The sequence below is a fragment of the Miniopterus natalensis genome, chromosome 3, assembly GCF_054644295.1.
Source record: "Miniopterus natalensis isolate mMinNat1 chromosome 3, mMinNat1.hap1, whole genome shotgun sequence".
Classification (NCBI taxonomy): domain Eukaryota; kingdom Metazoa; phylum Chordata; class Mammalia; order Chiroptera; family Miniopteridae; genus Miniopterus; species Miniopterus natalensis.
In genome coordinates, this window is record NC_142083.1 from 45471458 (window position 1) to 45491235 (window position 19778).

A 19778-nucleotide genomic window follows, 5' to 3' on the forward strand; every position below is an offset into this window, starting at 1 on the left:
GGAAATTCCAGATTTCCCATTTAAAAAAATGACAATAACTAGAACCACAGCTCCACTGTGTATCTTCCATAAAAAATGGATTTTCCTAATTTCTATATTGCTAGGGTTTTTTCAATGCTGGGAATGTTATCCTTATCTGTGTTCTAATTCATCAAGGTAACGTGATCATCCAAAAGTTAGACTTTATCCTAAACAACCTTCCTAATGTTTTCGCTAACTTTCTTTAAATTGCCAGCATGGTGAAGATGTAACGTGTCACCAAGGCCCTTGTCTTTATTCCTGTCTAGCAGTGGTCAAAGCCACAAAACTTACACACTGTATTATCTTTTGCAATGAGAACACTGCCAGCGCTAAATCAAATGCCTTTTTTTCTCAAAGCCCCAACAATGCTGCCCACCCCACCCCCCATAAATTAGCAGTGTTTAGAAGGATACTTGCCCGCATTCTATAGATTACTTTCAGGAAAAGCTCCATCATCCATAATACATTTGGGCTTCTTTCTAGGTGAAGATTTATATATTTTTTATTGATGGGTTATGAATATTGACACAGGAGATATTCATTGTTTATTGAAGGCTTGTTTACATAAAAGATCTTCACAGGCTACCCCCTAAGTCTAGAGGTCCTAAACCAGTGTCAGGGAGCTGTCTGGGTATTTTTTCCCACGTATTGCACTGCCATTCTACCAACAATAGAGGCCCATTAACGTTTGGCCCTTCAAGTTACTGCAGCCCAAGCCTCAGTGGCAGGACGTCTGCCCAATATGTAAAATAACGGAATGAATGGATTCCTTGGAAACAATGATAACAAGACCTGGCTGAGCTAACTGTGACAGCATGTGGTAATTTTCCAGCCCGCTGGCCCTGTAAGGGAAACTGGAACACAAAGCGGAGACTGCGGGGCGGGCGGCCTGAATAGCTGCAAACAAGTGCAGAATATCTGATGATGTCATACGCACAGTTTGACAGATGGGGCTGGGCAATTTTTCCCTCTTCAGACGTGTTCTTAACCATTTGTATTCCATCGGCTTCTCACTTGGAAAGTTCAATCTTGTAATAACCTGCTTGAAAGACTAAACAAACCTTAACTGTCATGTGCTTGATTCAAGTACCACTAGTTTTATGAAGAAAAATGATATCCATTATTAGAGGCTGAGTGCTGAGGGGAGCCGTGGGGGAGCGGGGGCTGCTGTGGATTAATGCGTCACCTCTGCTTTCAGCTGTGGGCCAGGTTTTGAGTCTAGCTCTGACTGAATCCTGCTGTACACTTTGAATAGCATAATGAAGTATTGTTATTGCCTCAGTCTAGTCATTACATCAGGGAAACAGACATCTAAAGTTATCAAAACTGATTGCTGGCTGTGCTTTTGAGTCTATAAAATAAATGCATTAAAAGAAGGCTTTTTTCAGTCTTATGGGTGTTCTCTCAAGGTTGGATGTTTTAGTGTTTATAGCACTATGTGTTGCTAGATATAAGTTGGTGCTGGGGTATGTCTACAGACAGTGCTTTCCCAAAACATGTTGGCATGTAGATCTGCATTTGTGTGTGTGTTTAAGTTGGTGCATGGGAGAGAGAGAAAATGAAGATTGACAACATTTATAAAAATCAGACACAACTCAATTAAAATTCACTGAAAATAGTAAATGAACCAGCGTACTTGGTTTAATTGTAACAACACAAGTCTGTCTTTTCCCCCCTTCAAATAAATACTTGCTTTGGGTCTCACATGTCTTAGCCATTTTATTCTTGTAGTTCTTTTAATTTACTTTTTCATGGAATTTATGTAAATACATGTCGGCTACAGAATGGGTCTCAGATACAGCTTTATTCTTTAATCTTTTATGAAATAGCCAAAAGATTCTGTTTATGGAGAAGTGATATCTGTCCCACAGAAAAGCATGGCAAATTGCCTAACCTGTAGAAAAAAATAACAATAGGGATAGCATGATAATAAAAATTAATGATTAAGATTTACAAAATATTTTTTAACTAGGAAAGTACCACACACTAAACTACTCCCTTCAGAGTCTCCCAGATTACAAAAGCTGCACACAAGCCATGCTAACCTTAACTTCCCCTGTCTGATCTAACATAATTGTTGGGTAGGGAAAGAAAAAGTGATAAATGCAAGCAAGGAGAATTATGCTTATTCTTGATGACTAATTGTGTCCAACTCACTTTTGCCCTCAACTTCTACCCTTGCCTTTTAGATGTAAATATATTTACCTGTTATTCTTTACCATTACCAGCTCTCCTAGACACAATCAGGCTATGCTTTGGTCAACTTCCATCATACGTTCATCCCTTAATGAATGATTACTCTCTGCTTGGTACTGGGATATCACTTTATCTTATATAAATACTCCAACTGAGATTGTGCTACATCTTTAAAGTCAGTTAAGAGAATTATGTGTACAATGCACATTTGCACCAGCAGCTACTTTGGAACAGTAGAGTTGGGGTTCATAAGCAGCCACAATCTATTCCTGGGTCATGCCTCAGTCTGAGGGCCTGAGTGGCTGCCATAGCTTATACTGAATGAGAATGGCATCATAGGGCACATGGCTTACGGAGAGGAGTTTGTCTCTGCTTCCCACATTCCCCACTAACTAACATCAAGGACATCCCTCTACATGTTTACACCAGATGGAGCTCCCCATCTGTTACAAAAAGTCAAATTGTTTTATTAATAGCTGTGATGCTTATACCCTACAGGAGATGAAGAAGGTGAGAGAAAGGGAAACAAAAAGGTGGGGATAGATAATATGAGTTTTGCACTGTCACAAGTCATAATATGAAGCTATCCACAAGCTGTTCTTTAAGACCTATTTCTGATTCATCTATGTCAGCAGCTGGGGTGGGGTTCTATTCATAGGCCTAAAGATCATAGCCAAGAAGTTCAGTTGAGGAACAATGTCATATTTTGTAGGAAGGAAAAACAGAATCTTGCATTCCTGTTGTTAACACTGAGTTAAAAGTGTGTTATTCCACTGGCTTTTTCCAAGTCCTCATCTGACCAAAAAGCCAAACTACTGAGGTTAATCAAAATAATAATCAGCTAGAACGACAATCATGATAGTATTTCATAATGGCTATGACCTGGTAGGATGTTTGAAAACAATTGATAGAGGAAGTGTCCACACACATTTAGTGCAACTTGTAAAAATATAAGTAAGATAATGTCATATTAAGACCAAGGATCACTCAGTCCAGCATGCCAGAAGCATTCATTCTATGGAAGAAAATACTGCCATTCAGATTTGTACCTCCAAAAGTAATTAATTTTTGCATATATCATTAATTCCTTAACAATGAACTGTAGCTGTGTCAATATTTAACCTATCTAAAGAATTCTTGAATCTGCTGAGAATTTAAAACTCATCACTGCTTGGGGTAACAAAATCTGTATTTAGCCACCTCATAAAACTGTGCTTCATGTTTATATGAAACTTAGAGATCAGTTCAATTAAGTAAATATTTACTAAGGACTTATCTAGTAGATGTTACTAGGCAACAAGAACCAGAAATAGAAAGGTGGGTAAGGATGCTTTAGAAAACTTACATCATTTAGAGGGAAATACAGACAGACACAAGTGTCTGCAATGATCATGGAACATGCTGTTGAAAAGTAGGAATAAGTTATAAATAAGATCTAAAGGATTGGGGAACCAAAAGCATGTTTGACCTAGAAATGTTACGTAATAACTTTTTTAACATTGAGCAAAATGTTACCCATGCCTAGAGCCTTCAGCTTTCTCTAATGAAGCCAGATCTTGTCTTTTAGTTTTCTGCCTTCAGAAAACACCCTTTTATCATTTCTGTAATTTTTCTCTGGAATTTTTTCTATTGTATCACTTGTTTCTCACTTTCCATTAAGCATGTTTAAGTACAAATGGACTTTTGAATTTGGTATGCAAAAATTAGAAGGAAAAGTCAGTCAGATCTAAGTCCAAAGTAATGCAGGCTAAACGCTTGCATTAAAAAAAAAAAAAAAAAAAGCATAATTAAAACCATTTTTTTATGTCCATCCTCCCTGTAGATCAGTTTAAGAAACTGTAGCTCAATTAGAAAAAGATTTGAAGATAGGGGAAGGTATGTCATGTAGTTCTTATCAATTATTTAGCAAAAGCATTGGATGGGATGCTAAAATCCATCATAACACCTACTTCTGCTGTTAACTGTGTAATGGTAGTGAATGCTTGTCATAGCATAAGTTCAAATTCCTGTACCTGGTTTGGGATATAGCCGACCTACTTTTGTCATTTTCTAGGTGTAATGTTTGGAAAATTACTGGTCCTCATTGCACATAGATTCTTTATTGGTAGACTAGGAGTACTACATATGTCACAGAGCTGTTAGCTCAGCAACTAGGACATAACGAACTTAATAAATTCTATAACCTACTGTTCTTAACAACAAAATAATAAAGTATCTCCTTTCCTTAATTATAAAATAAAAATTTTGTGTCAGAAGTTTTGCAATTTCCTTTAACTCTGAAATTCTATGTTTCTATAAAGCAGAAGTCTATAGTTAAATAAGGTGACTAACATCATCTTTTGCTTTTTTTTTTTTCTTTAAGGGAGATATAACTTGAAAGACAAAAATGAGGCAGCAGGTGGGAGGGAGAGAGGTGGCTCTCACTGTCCAAGACTAGTGCTCAGCTCCAGCTCTCTTCTTTACTCATTTCATGACCCCAAGCAAGTCAGAGAACCTTTCTGAAGCCATCCACTGGAAGGGATTATTAATGCTTATCTAAATATGAAAGCCCACTGTGAACTTCAAAGCCTGTAACATTATCAGTTTTATTGTCTTAAAATACTTTGGAACCTTTTTTTGAACTGTCAATATCATGTCCATAACCCCCAGCTTCTCCAGGAGTTTTGTAGCATTTTTGCTTCCTGAACAATTAATGCCAAAGCCAATAAAAGTAAAATTTTTAAATATTTTATTCAAAATATTTACTTAAATTTTTAAAAAATAAAAAATCTCATGAAATGTCTCCTTTGGAGGGTTTATTTACAATTGCTACTTACTCGACATATTAAACTTTATGTCTAAGTCACGGTCTGCTTTCTGAGTGTACGCATCAAAGTCATTGTATATTCAGATGTTTCTCAAACTAATGAGAATATGTCAAGAGAGATTCTACTCAATTTAGGATATTTTGTTTAAAATATTCTCGAAATCTATTCACTAAAATTCATTAAGTTCCTTCTAAAAGAAAAGCATTGACATAGGAGCTACAATAAATACAAAATGAATAAAATTAAGTAACCAACCTCAAGAAACTGATAAAACTGGTAAAGTATAAAACAGGTACACAAATGATTATTACAGAGGATAAATGTTCCAAGAAAAGTAAAAGCAAAGTTTTATGAGAGAATCAAAAAAGAAAAAGATACACTTTGCCTAAAGAATAATTCCATTGCAATTAGAAAAATTCTATTCAGGATGGATCTGCCGATAACCTGCAAATTAAATATCTGAAAAGACTATAATTATAATGCAGGGCAGCCCATTTAAAGAAGCTCCACTTAACATAATGTGATTTCAAAAGTAATAAGGTAAAGAATACATAGGTTAAGTATATATAGATTCTCTTTTTTGAAGGGCACAAAGGATTTCTACTGTTGAGTTGTTTAACTGGGTCATCCTATCTAACCGGATTACAATATTTTTTAATAAGATAAATTTGAAGAGATGATACAACCTTCCTGGGTGAAAACGACTCGTCTTCTTCGGTGTTAGTGGACACTACATGAAGTCCCATGCATGCAGTGCCCTCTGGCACTTCTGTGGGTACATTAACTCTTTTAGCCATCAGGGCACCACTGGTCATGCAGAACTCCAGGGAAGGAGACAGCTCCGAAAGTGGCCCCTTTCCAGGATATCTTTCTTCAGAGTCTAGCCGATAGGAGTCCTTCACCCCTACCGCTCTACCCTCCCCCAGTCCGGGCCTGGGTACCATTAGTGCATTGGAGCAGTAATTTCACTAAATTGTACCTCAGTGGCCCCCTATTACGAAAGGAAGTGTGAATGCTGCCAAAGCCCTTTCCTAACTGGCAATGGAATCACAGGTCAGAAAACATCTTTAGCAAGCATAAATTATTAGGCTCACTATAAAAGAGAGCTGACAGATGAAACAGGCATTTCCATGAATGAACAATACAGCTTCAATTCAAAGACTGCTGATTGGGTGTTCAGCCTTCCAGCATAAACAGCTATTCAAATTTTAAACTGTAACCAAGTGAATAAAGAGAAGGAATGCCATGGCCACCTCTGGCTCTTCAGAACAATTCAACAAGAGATGTGATATAAATAAAATGTCAACCTATAGGTTGAGTATTTCTTCTTCCCAAGGGTGCTTCACAGCCCATGAAACAGAAGGCCACTGTTTCAGAATAGAGGCAGCTCTGGAAGCCTGGAGAGCCGAGTTCCCCCACTGGCTGTCCCAGAGCCTCGTCAGGAGATGGTCACTGAGCACATCAGCCTCCCTCTCCTCCTCCCCTGTCTGTCTGAGTTGTTCCCAGCCTCCCCTTTTGTGAGACATTATCTGTATTCATGGGGCGAGGCTGTTGGGGATGAAGTCACAAACATGTAATTATAAACCTCGAAGTAGTGCACAGCATTCTACTCATAAGAAAAGTAGACACTGTCAGTTTCTTGCTGTGATGCCACAAAGGAAGAGCACCTCCCCAAGATAAAACTATATGTAGTTAACAAAATGAAAAGTCTGTATCTCTATGTTTTGCTAAAGGGTACAAATCCCAGATGTTTAAAGCCTCCTAGCATTTTTTGGAAGAATGTGATAAGAACCTAAGAACATCTACAATCTTAGGTTGCATGTAAATCTCTGGTTAAAATAGAAATGTGTAGCTGTGTATATCTAGTAATAGGAGACACAAGAGTTCTTAGTGCTTGCTATGAGAGAATACTTCACTATTTTACCAACAGGGAACATTTTTTAGAACGCTAAAATATTGAACACTTTCATGTTGTGCTTAGACTATGCCCCTTTACTTTCAGGTGAGCAGAAGTAATTTTAGGCATAAGTAACAAAGGAGGTTATTTGGAATTTCTTCCCTGCGGAACCATAGGCCTGTGCCTTCTGAAAGACCTACATGCTGAGCATTCTGCCCCCAACCTTTGGCCCTGGAGGGCCAGTTTAGGTCTCTTTTCCTACACAAAAGGGCACCTGTTAACACAGAAACACTTGCCTGTCAGTGATTGTTGCTGGGTTAATTTTTCAGTAGTTTCCAGCCTAAGTTGGGAAGACTTACAGCATTGATGGTATCTATCCAAAGAGCCCCCAGGTCCATGGAGGACTGTTTTCAATGAATCAGAGCACACAAATGGTTCCATTTACACTGAAGATCTAGTGAGGGGAAGTTAAACTGTAATGTACATTTTTTTCATCTTAATATGTTTGCCTCAGATCATAATTGTGAAAAACATACTGCAGCTCATAAGTCACTATTAAAAATATGTTTGGGGATGATATCTTTTTACATTGATTGGAATTACACAAACAAATAGGCTTTCTGCTCTGAAGTATTGCTTTCTAACTTCTTTGCTTCCTACACTATACAGGATACACTGTTTTAAGATGCCTAGTATAAAGTCAATTATTTACAAATAAACAAGATGTTCCACTGCTAAGAACTACTCTAAAATATGCCATAAAAAGAGACAAGTGACTTTAAGGAGAAAAAAGAACATGTGTATGATTAGGTTGTCTTTGATAATCTGTGACCTCAGGTTGATTTCTCACTCATTTGGTGTCCTGCCCATAACCACAGTTCAAGCAAGGGTCTATGTGACGCATGTGATTTTAAGAAAGAGTATTTCTGTGACCACCATCTGGCACTACTGTAGTGGAAGCACCATGTGGAAGAGTCTTTTGTTATTATAAATACCTCTGTAAGGTACTACCTCTGACATGGCTATAGAATCATGCTGTCTAGAAACTAGAGATCTCATGTAACCTGCCACTAACTGTAAGATGCTACGCTGCCATCCAGTTATTGGGTTGTTGGCATGTAGTATTTTGATGACCAATGATTATCAATTTCTACAGCAACATTCCAAAGCATTCGAGTTGGCTTAGTTTTCTATACACCAATCCAGTGATTTTGTTTTTAAACTACAGCATATGGAGAGAAACTATCTCTTCTTGCCCTGGTATGAGTGTGCTTTATTAAATTTCCTTCTGCTCTAATCTGAATGAAGCAAGTCCACACATATACTGATTCAGAGAGTTTTCAGAGAAAACCTGTACATTATCACTAACGAATTATCTTGCCACTGATCCTTTAGGCAAGGTAATTATGAGGTGAATTTTATAACTACATGTTACCCTAAGGATAAAATCTTCAATAAAAAATGACCTTCAGACCTGCTACTTTATAAATCCTAAAACATTTGTATTTACTCTAGATAGATGTCTGTCCATGGTATTTCAAACTCCCATTGTAACACACGTACTTTTAATCATAACAGTCATCATCTTACGACTACATGTTCAGTGTCTTCTCTTATGAGAAGTGGTTCTCAACTTTGGGTGCACATAAAAAATTCTGGGAGCTTTTTATAAATACTTATTTCTAGGCCAATAAAAATTGTGTTTGTGTTTGTGTTTGTGTTAAGGGTGGGGGTGCAGAAGAGGGAGAACTCATGTTGTTTTTTAACTTTAAAGGTAATTCTAACGTACAGCCAGAAACAAAAACCATGAACAGGACTATTGCTGTATCTTGTTGCCTAGAAAATAAGGATACTAAAAAATTCATGTTGAATAAATGAGTATCACGTTGTTGTCATGTGCAACACACTGCTTTGTCAACACAGCTCATATAGAATTTTAAGAACCTCCCATATTTGAAGCTAACCTTGGACAACTGCTTCTGATTGTTATTTGTGATGAAACAGAAGTTGATGAAGGTATAACATTAGTTCAGGCCTTCTTCTGGCTTAAATTGCCACTTTGAGGTGGCCTCAGCTGCAGAATGCTATCCAGCACCCGCTTAACTACCACCTCCCCCCAACCCCCAGAGTGCACTGGCAGGAGAAGGCACACACTGGAGGGGAGGGTAAACTGACGTGCCCTTCCTGTACCTCGCTTACCTTTTCAGGTCCATGAGCACAGAGTTGTACATGAATGAAACTTAGTGCATTAGCAAGAGGAGTGTTGGCCTTTTCATTCCCTCATATCAAAAAGTGGTGAGATATAAAATTGATGATTTCCTACTTAGGATATAGAAACATATGGATATCTACAGATAGTGACATATATTCCTACTCCATCCAGGTTATGCTTTTGAGTCTGGTAGAAGCACCAAGGGAGATGTTGATGAAAGAGACTATTTGCCCACCTTAATAGCAAAATCAAAAATCCATATTAGGATAGTGATTAGTTCTGGGGAAAGGAGGAGGTAAGATTAGGATAAGACACATACAGGAAAGGTAGCTGAAAAAAATTCTAGTTCTTGACCTGAGTGATTACTAGGTTCTCACTCAAAATAAGCCATTAAGCTACACATTTGTTTGGTGTGGTTTTCTGGATATGTGTTTTATAATCAAAAGTTTAAATTAAAATTAAAATGTATTAATATTCAACCAATAGTTTATACCAATCTTAATTTAAAGGCATTCACCTCACTATAAAAATAAATATATGAATTATTTAAAAATCTATATCTGAATTCAAGTTATCTTTTTAAATCTATTTACATATTAGTTATTACCATTTGTTGGATTATTGGGCTCTCTAAATGTGTTCTTCCCTCAATTCCAGAGAATAAGTTTATACTTTCTCAAAGAAACTATCTGTGACATTAGTGACATATCATGTTCCTGCTCTGCCTCCCTCTTTCCAGACACAGTAGTCAAGCTTTTCAGTCTATCATCATAGGACAGCACCCCAGCCCCTTGAGCATCTTACCTCTCCTCTAGACATGTAGATTTAGTTGGGAGCATGAAATTCAGGGTCAACTAAGTGGTTTCTCCCTGCTTTACACTTCTTCCACCATTCTTTTTCCTCCTAAGTAAAACTTAAATTCTAATTATGGAGTAATTTCTAGTGGCTTTTTTATTTCTCCCCAAACACTTGATTTCTCCTTGAAACTCCTTTGTGTCTGTCAGTCAGTTGACATTTCCTGAACATCCAAGTCTGTGCTTTGTGAATTTCACCAATTTCTCAGAGTGATTCTGACTTCTCAGGGCTTTCTTCTTATTTTATCTTTTAACAGTTTCTCTCTCTCCTCTCTTGGTAAGTATATCTTCCAAAACCCTCCCTTTCCTCCCACTGTTTCCTGAAGGAATTAATGAATATCTACACACTCCTTTTGTTAGTCTTCCATGCTCATACCTATTTCTCACTGCTGCCACAGCTACATATTTCCTGAAGTCAATTGGATTATTCACTGCATCCAATTGTCATTGACAGACATTCAAGTTCATATTCCCTCAAGCCTGTTTTCATTTATTAGCTTGAATTCTAACATTTAAGATTCTATTTGACACAGAATATATTTAAGTCCTTATTGATGATAATAATCCTAATAATAATTTCTACTCAAAGCATATTTTACTAATGAAATACTTGTATTTTTTCAATAAAAACAATGCACTAACTTCTTAACCCTCCACTGAGCCAAGGAGAAATTATTCCCATTTTGCATATGAAATCACTGAGGGAAATTATGCCTATTTCCACAGTGGCTAAATAGAGCAGGAAGAAAATAAATGCCAGACTCCCAGTTATCTGTTGGACCAGGAAGAAAAAAATTATTAAAACTCAAGAAAATTCAGATAAACTCTTTGTGCCAATGACTTCCTATTGCCTCCCTTGAAATGATTATAGTGAATATTTATTCAAGAAATTCTGAGATAGCTCATGTATGTCATGCTACCCTGAGGAGGAAATGTCAAATGACTAGGAATAAGAGAAATGTCAGGAAGAACATGACCCACAGAGGTGATTAATATGGAGTTTATCCATTGAGATATAAAATTTAAATAAAAATCCTTGACTTAATGCAACTTGAGGATGGAGAATCCCTGGGGATACTTCTAAGACCTGAAACAGTGCCTTCCCAGAGTTCAGAGACCCCACTGAACTTTCTCTCACCTTCTTTCTCCTCATACAATTGTGCCCCTGACTTGAGAGGCTATGTCACATGAGGAGAAATGAAAAATCATTCTTAACTTGATTCATACAGGAGAAGTGGGAGGAAATAGAAATTATTCCCCAATCAGGTGTGACATTATAGGTACAATAATTATAGAACTGATGGAGAGTAATAACAAGAAAAATATTACAAACTGAATATTCAGCCTTACACTCAAACAGTTTTAGATATACTTTCTGGCTATTATAACACTTAACAGATAGGCAAGAAGCCTATAAAAGATCTCTTGATGCAGGCCAAACTGACATTGGAATTCTGTATCTTGCTTGCTATATCAATTCAGTGACATTGAGTGGTTTGGAGGTTGTTGTTTTGTTTTTTCATGAACCAGTTGATCATCCCCAAGTTAAAGCAGCTAATCCTGTTCAACTAGAATTTCCTTGTATGGGATTCAGTTCGTAGAGCCCAATTTTCTCATAATTCCTGCTGATTAACAGGCCATTCACAGCAGCAGGCTTGACTCAGGTATAACTCTTCCTTCCCATATTTTGTATTAGAATTTTATTACTATTATTATTATACACTCTTGTGTACCAGTGGAGTCCTCAAAGTCTTTATTTCTTTTTCACTTTCAGGAGAAATTCACCCTACCTTTATTTAACATTCTCCCTACTACTATCCTTGAAACTATAACCATGATCAATCTTTGCCAAGGAATAAAGGGAACTTCGAGAGGATTTTCTCCCAGGTTGCACATACTTCTTATACAAATCAAGATGCTATTATTCTGAGTTCCTGTCTGCCAGCTTATGAGGCCTGTTAATAAAAAGTCAGATAGCCAAAAAAACATAATTTTGCTGGACCTTTTCAGAAAACTGCGCTCCTCTTTGATAAATTCAAGAAACCTAGGTGAGGAGGCAGAATTTTTAGGCAAAAGGATAAGTACCCAGGATGGGTATTGTGGCGATAGATTCCTCTGAACAAAGCTTCAAGGTAATAGTTGCGCTGAGGAAACAAGATGGCGCGTAGGTAACAGCTGCACCCGCCGCCTCCCGCAGCCACATCAAAATCACAACTAAAATACAGAACCACCGTCACTCAGAGCCTCCTGAGATCCGGCTGCACAGAAGCCCCACAGCCAGGGACCTGAAGGAGCACCGAGACCAGTAGGAGGGACGGAGACGCCCGCTGATCGGGGCTGAATCTGGAGACACGGCCGTGGGCTCACACCCGGTGCCACCACTGAAACCGGGAAGGAATCTCGGCGGTGGGGGTTTCCCGGAGCAGCGAGGGGTCCCAGCCCCACAGCAGGCCCCCAGCCCAGGGCTCCAGGGCCTGGAAGAGACGTCCCCACACCTTCAGGCTGTGAACCCAGCGGGGACTGTCCCCGAGGGTCGAGAGGCTGCGGGAGCCCCAGCAGCTCCTCTAAAGGGCCCGGCACGGACTCACTCGGACGCTCCCTCTGAGCCCAGCGCCGGACAGCAGCCTGAAAGGACCCGGGACACTCGGGGAGGAACTAACCTGCCTGAGATCCGGGCGAGAGGCGGAGGGCGGCTTCCTCCCAGGGGGAAGGGCTGGCGGAGGCCATGGCTCCTGTGGCGAGTCCTCCCCGCACACAGCCGGCAGGCAGGCGCCATATTTGAATCGCCAGCACCTGACTCCCACCTTTGGCCCCGCCCCGTGATTCCCGGAGGCCCCGCCCCTCCCCACCTGCAGCTCATCCAGGCCATTGCCAGGGGCTTTTCTGTGCAAGTGGCCTCTCGAGCCTCATGCTTAGGACTTTCCTAAAATCTCTCAAACAAGCAGCAGTGAGCCTCATATGTCTTGATAAGTGGCTCCAGGCCTGGCACTAGCATCAGCCTGCACTGGCTCATAGCTTGGCCTCTCCTGGACAACACCAAGCCTAGCATAAGTAGCAGCCAACTACGGTTTGCTGTGTAGCTCATGCTGGGTGGCCCTGGGCAAGGCACTGGCACAGGCTGACTTTGCACCTCCCGGGAGGCCCCAGAGACAGTGCACCTAGTGGCCAGTCTCGACCACAATGGATTACAACCCTACCACATCCAAGACTGGCACACTCAAGGGGCGCACTTGGTGAACACCAAAGCTCCACTGAAGTAAATCCTGCTCCACAGGGGTGTCTCCAGCACAGCCACTCTTTGGATGTAGTTGCAGCAGGTCCTCACAGCCCATTGGCCTGGGGATTAATTCCTCCCAGTGACACCACCAGCAACCAAGGCTCAACTACAATAGGACAGTGCACACAGCCCACACAGGGGAGCACCTAGAAGGCCCAGATCAGGTGACTGGGGAGACTGAGCCACTGGTCCCCACAGGACACCTACTACACAAAGTCACTCTACAAATTCCAGGAGACATAGCAGCTCTACCTAATACATAGAAAAAACACTAGGGCCCAGCCGGGCATGGCTCAGCATTTGAGCATCGACCTAGGATCCAGGAGATCAGGGTTCAGTACCCGGTCAGGGCACATGCCCGGGTTGCAGGCTGCAGCCGATCAATGACTCTCTCATCATTGATGTTTCTATCTCTCTCCCCCTCTCCCTTCCTCTCTCTGAAATCAATAAAAATATATTTTAAAAAAAGAAAGAAACAAACAGTAGGAAGCAGCCAAAATGTGGAGGCAAAGAAACATGTCACAAAGGAAAGAACAGAAAAAAATCTCTAAAAGAGGAACTAAATGAAATAGACCCAAGCAAGCTAACAGATACAGAGTTCAGAATTTTGTTTATAAGGATGCTCAACCATATTAGTAAGAATATTATGAAAACAACTGAGAAAACCGATGACATAATAAAGTACCAATTTAAAATGAAGGCTACACGAACTGAAATGAAGAATAACTTACAGGGAATCAGCAGTAGAGTAGAGGTCGCTGAGAATCAAATCATCAATTTGGAACATGAGGAAACAAAAAACACCCAACCAGAAGAGCAAAAAGAAAAAAGAATCCACAAATAGGAAGATAGTATAGGAGCCTCTGGGACAACTTCAAGAGGCCCAACATTTGTATTATTGGGGTGTCAGGAGGGGAAGAAAGAGACCAAGAAATTGAAAACTTATTTGAAAAAATAATTACAGAAAACTTCCCCTACCTGGGAAAGAAATAGACCTACAAGTCCAGGAAGCACAGAGGGTCCCAAACAAGAAGAACTCAGAGGCCCACAGCAAAACATATAATTAAAATGCCAAAGGTTAAAGGTTAAAAGCAGCAAGAGAAAAGCAATTAGTTACCTACAAGGGAGCACTCATATGACTGTGAGCTGACTTCTCAACAGAAACTTTGCAGGCCAGAAGGGAGTGGGAAGAAATATTTAAAGTGATGAAAAACATGGAACTACAACCAAGATTGCTCTACCCAGCAAAGCTATCATTTAGAATTGAAGGGCAGATAAAGGGCTTCACAGATAAGAAAAAGCTAAAGGAGTTCTTTACCACCAGACCAGCACTATAGGAAATGTTGAAGAGTCTTCTTTAAGAAGAAGCTAATGAAAAAAAGAATCTGATGAACTAAATAGATCCAGTGACACTGATGCATGCAACAGACAATCATATCTCAGAAGGAAGAGGGAAGGGGGGTGGAGGGTGGGAAGAGATTAACCAAAGAAGTTATATGCATATATGCATAACCCATGGACACATTCAATAACAGGGTGAAGGCCTGGGGAGGGGGTGGGAACAAGGTGGAGGGGGTCAATTCGGGGGGAAAATGGGATACCTGTAATATTTCCAACAATAAAGATAAATTTTTTTAAAAAATAGTTGAAAGTGCACAATAAAAGTACTGAATAGATCAGATTGATCCAGGTCTCTCCTATATTCCATCTCCTAATCCCTTACCCCATTCTCAGAACTTTTAAATAATCCTCTGGTCCTAATAACTACTCTAGGTATCACAATACTCTTTGGGGATGTTAAGACTCCTTTTTAGAATTAGATTGGTTGGGATAGTAGAAGGAAAAAAAGCCGGGCTCCTTGTGCACATGTACACATATTTTGCAAACATATGTACATGTATGTTGCAAAATGAGAAAAGAAAGGATAAAAAGACAGTTGCAGAATTACTTTTATGTGTGACATTTTATTATTTTTATATTGAGATATCATCTGACCTCTATTCCTACTACAGGCATTCATAGCTTTTTGCAATGAACACAGAAAACCATTAGTGCTGACAGTCTGATCCTATTCTCAAAAGGTCAGGATCTGCTGAAATGGTGCTTTTTCTCCAACATTTGTCGTTCCTGTGGGATCTTTTTAACTTTGGTGTCAACATGTGTGTTTCTCATACCTGGACTGACATCCTCACTTCAAAAGCATGTTTTATCCCTGTTGCTTCAAATGCGTGAAATAAAATAACCTATTTTTAATAATTAACAATAATTTGATGAAGAGAAATATCTGTAATATTGAAAATGTATCAACATACTGATCACTGTTTTCCTTTGATGTTTACCTGGAACTTCTCTCCAAATTTGATGAGGTCAGCATGGCCAGACATCATTAACTTTTGGTTGCGGTGAATATGGTCAGGTATCGTTAATATCCTTTAATCAGTTGGGGACACACAGAAGGCTCCTGAAAGGGTCATCTGAGGATAAAAGGTAAATCTTCTCATTCTTAGTTAATGCTATCTGATTTTGAATCAGTATCTGAGGAGTGTAATGTTGAAGCATAAGTTAGTACCTCTTCCAGTTGTGATCCAACCTCTCCCTCCAATTTTAGTTCAGGAAAATAGATGAAAAGAAAAAGAATGGAAGGGACTTGGTGTGTGAATTGGAGATCATAAATGAACAGGAGAAATCAATTACCTTTTCTCCCCCTCTACTGTTCTTGGCTTTCATAACCCTCCATCCCAGATCTTTTGTTCTTCCCATTTCCCAGCAATGCTTCTATTCCATCTTTAATCCTCAATTTGCCAATCTAGATCATTTTAAATATTCACAATGCAACTCAAAACCTACCTTCTGTGGAAAATTTTCCATATTGCTTATTAACCCCTTCTACAGCAATAAAATCACTCTACTGCTTTCCAGATACTTTCATGTATAGCACCTCAAAAGTGGAAGGACTCTTTAGGATCAGTTAGTCTAGGTCTCAGTTTTTAAATAGAGGGCTCAGAGTTTCAGAGAAATGAAATGACTCTCCAAACTCATACAACTATAATGCCACTCTTTTGACTCTGTCCTCAGTGATTTTCCCTACTTTGTGTGTGTGTGTTTAATGAAAATCTTTTATTCTACTGTTTTACTGTTGTTGTTTTGTTTTGTTTTATAGAAATGAGAAGAATTGTCACTCTTTTTATTCTGGAGAGTTGTTAGTGATCCCAATTCACTTAGGAACACAACTGGAGCAGAGGCCATCAGATCCTGAGGACCCTAGCCTGGTCCAAGTTCCACACAGTCTGAAGAGTGACCAGAACCTTATCTGGAGGAAGGACATAGGGTGTTGATGTGTCTATCTGTCTGACAGGAAACCATAGAGTTTTATTCTTTAAAAATATTCCTATCCTAACAAAGCCAAAGACAGAAAAGTACTATTCAGGTATTGAAATATTTCTAGTACCTCTATTGTCCAAAAGCTTCTGCACACTAAAGCTACAATTATTTTGTCATTGGTCTTGAAATAAATGTGAGAGAAGATTCTTGAACTATATTCCAAGATCATTCTACCCAACTTCTCCTAAAACAATAGCTACCTTTTCCCACTCTATTTGAGCTTGCTGTTTTAACAAGTGGACAATTTCCAAATGTTTAAAATGTATTAATTTTGACTGCTTTAGCTATCAAATCTCACATCTAGCTTCCCAAGTCACAACTCAGAAAATCAAGATACAACTCTCACAAATTCCACTTCCCAGTACAAAAGGGAAATATCATAACCAAATCCAAGGGCACTCTTACTCCTCTGGAGGTTCCAAAGCAAAGCTATTGTCCTAAATGGAAGAGTGATTTGGAAGCCCCAAGGCCTTGATAGGAGTCAGGAAGGTCTAACCCAGATATTTCTGAATGAAATAGTACCTCCATCTTCGTATAAACCCAAGCCGTGCCTCTTACGCTACACTGATAAAAAGCTTATCTGAATAGCAAAGTCCATTTCTGGACTACATATTCTGTTTGGTTATTTTGTCAGCCTCCCTCTCAGCATACCATTCTAGTTATCACATGTTCCCCAAGCAGCAGTTAATACTATCTGCCATATCCAATATTCATATATTGAAATCTTAACCCCAAATGTACTCATATTTGGAGGTTGGGCTTTTGGAATGTAATTAGGTTTAGATTAGGTAGGATTAGGGCCCTTAAAAGAAGAGGAAGTCAGAGAGATCTCTCTCCATGAGCATACACTAATAAAAATGAGGAAACTGTCTACAAGCCAGGAAGAGAGCTCTCACTGAATCTGCTGGCACTTTGATCTTAGACTTCTCAGCCTCCAGAACTGTGAGAAAAAATTTTCTGTATTCTAAACCACCCTGTCTATGGCATTTTGTTACAGTAACCTGGGCTGACTAATCCATAGACACTATACCAAACATTTTACACTCATTATCTCATTTAAAATTTACAAAAATCCCATTAGGAGACAAGATTTTCCCCACTTAGCAAATTAGGAAACCAATAGTTCGATCAGATTGCTCTTCAACCTGAAGAAAGTAAAGTGGTAGAGCTGGATTTTAAAAATGGTTCTTAACCATGAATCATGCTGCTTAGTACATAGTAGACACCAAGTAATTAACTTGAATATCTCCTACTTCTTTCTTCTACTTCAGTACTTTAACACTGTCAGTTTGTATATTTATCTTCATCAAGCATCTACAAGTTCCTCCAGGGTCAAGACTATTGTATTTTTACATAGTAGGTACTCAACAGCAGAATGAATGAATGAATGAATGAATGAATGAATGAATGAATGAATGAAGTCTATGTGAATCCATAATTAATGGGTATATTAGCTTATTAGAGTTGTCATAACTAAGTACTACAAACGGTGTATTAAACAACAGAAATTTATTGGCTCATAGTTCTAGAAGCTAGAAGTCTGAAATCAAGGCGTCAGCAGGGTTGGTTCTTTCTGAAGGCTGTGAAAGAAGGAACTGCCAGGCCTTTCATCTTGGCTTGCAGGTGGTCAACTTCTCCCTATGCCTCTTCACATCATCTTCCCTCCATGTATATATCTGTGTCCAAATGTCTTGTTTTATAAGGACACCAGCATACTGGGTTAGGGCGCACCCTGATGACCTCATTTTAACTTGATTACCTCTGTGAAGGCCCTTTCTCCAAATAAGTTCACATTATGATGTACCCAGGGTTAGGACTTCCACGTATGAATTTGGAAGGAGACACAATTCAGCTCATAACAGTGGACAATAATGATGTTCTCAACTTGCAGCAGAGCTGGCCACAGCACAATCCAGCTGTTTGAAGGACACTGGAGGGAGATAGGTGCAGGGGTCTCTGTGCTTCAGAAATGTCTTAATTTCTCAGCAAAAGAGCTAGCAATTGAATATGTTTAATGATAGCTCAATTTATTTACAGTAGATTCTAACTAACCCTTTGGCAGGCAATCTGTAAACTAAACTATACAAATTTTTAAGGCATCATTTTTTGTTCTCCTCAATTACTCTTTCTAGGTCTTCATGTGTCTTGGAAAGATAAACACTACCCATAGGATTGCATTCTCCCCAGTGACTTCAGAGCGGATCAGGGGAAGATTTGCTTATGCCACATGCTCAGTCGTGATCTCTCCTAGGCCTTTTTGTGCCCTGGAATGTGGTGAATTTCTCTGGGCCATTATTGACCCCATTCTTTCAGAGAGAAGTGTGGATATTCTTAACACTGCACTTCTCGGTGGTAAAGAGAAAATGAAACGTGCCTCCGTGCTCTGAGTTCCCACGCCACGGGGATCAAACAGTGCATAGGTTCCGTGCTCTGAGTTCCCACGCCACGGGGATCAAACGGTGCATCGGTTCCTGTGCCCAGCCTGGAAGCCCAGCCGCAGGTGACTGCTGCACACCAGGGCACGCGCAGCCTCCAGCCCGCTCCTTCACGCTGGGGAGGACAGAAACCCAGCAAGGCCAGGGATTTGAATCCTCTGGTCTTACCTGTGTTCTTCACTTGCGTCTTTAGAGGATGTTAGCCCATGGTCCTTCCTTATCCTACAGCAGAGGCCAGAGGAGATTCCTAAAGGGTCATCTTGTCTGCCCTCCCTCATGGGACAGCATCCGTCTCGCCTCTTACCTTTTCCTACCAGTTGTTCGACGAGCTGCAACTTCAAGGTTTCACGCGATTTCGAGGCCGTCATCTCCTCCAGAAGCTGATTTCATTCCCCCAGTGGATCTTACTGTGAAATTTTTCTCCACTCTTTCAAACACTCCTTGTTCGAATTTAAATCTATCATTTCTATTGTTACCTTTGCTAACTGATGAGAGTGGTTCCTTCTCCTTTGGGAAACTACCAAGTTGTGTGTACCTACATTCACATTTTCGTGTGTGCTTTCTCTCATACTTTTAGAGGTTATCAAAATTCTGAAGAAGAAAACCTTGCTTTAATTAAAGCTTTATTCTTGCCCAGAACTTCCTTCCATGTTTATTTTCCATAATATTTGTCTCTTTAGAGAGATGCAGAAGTAATA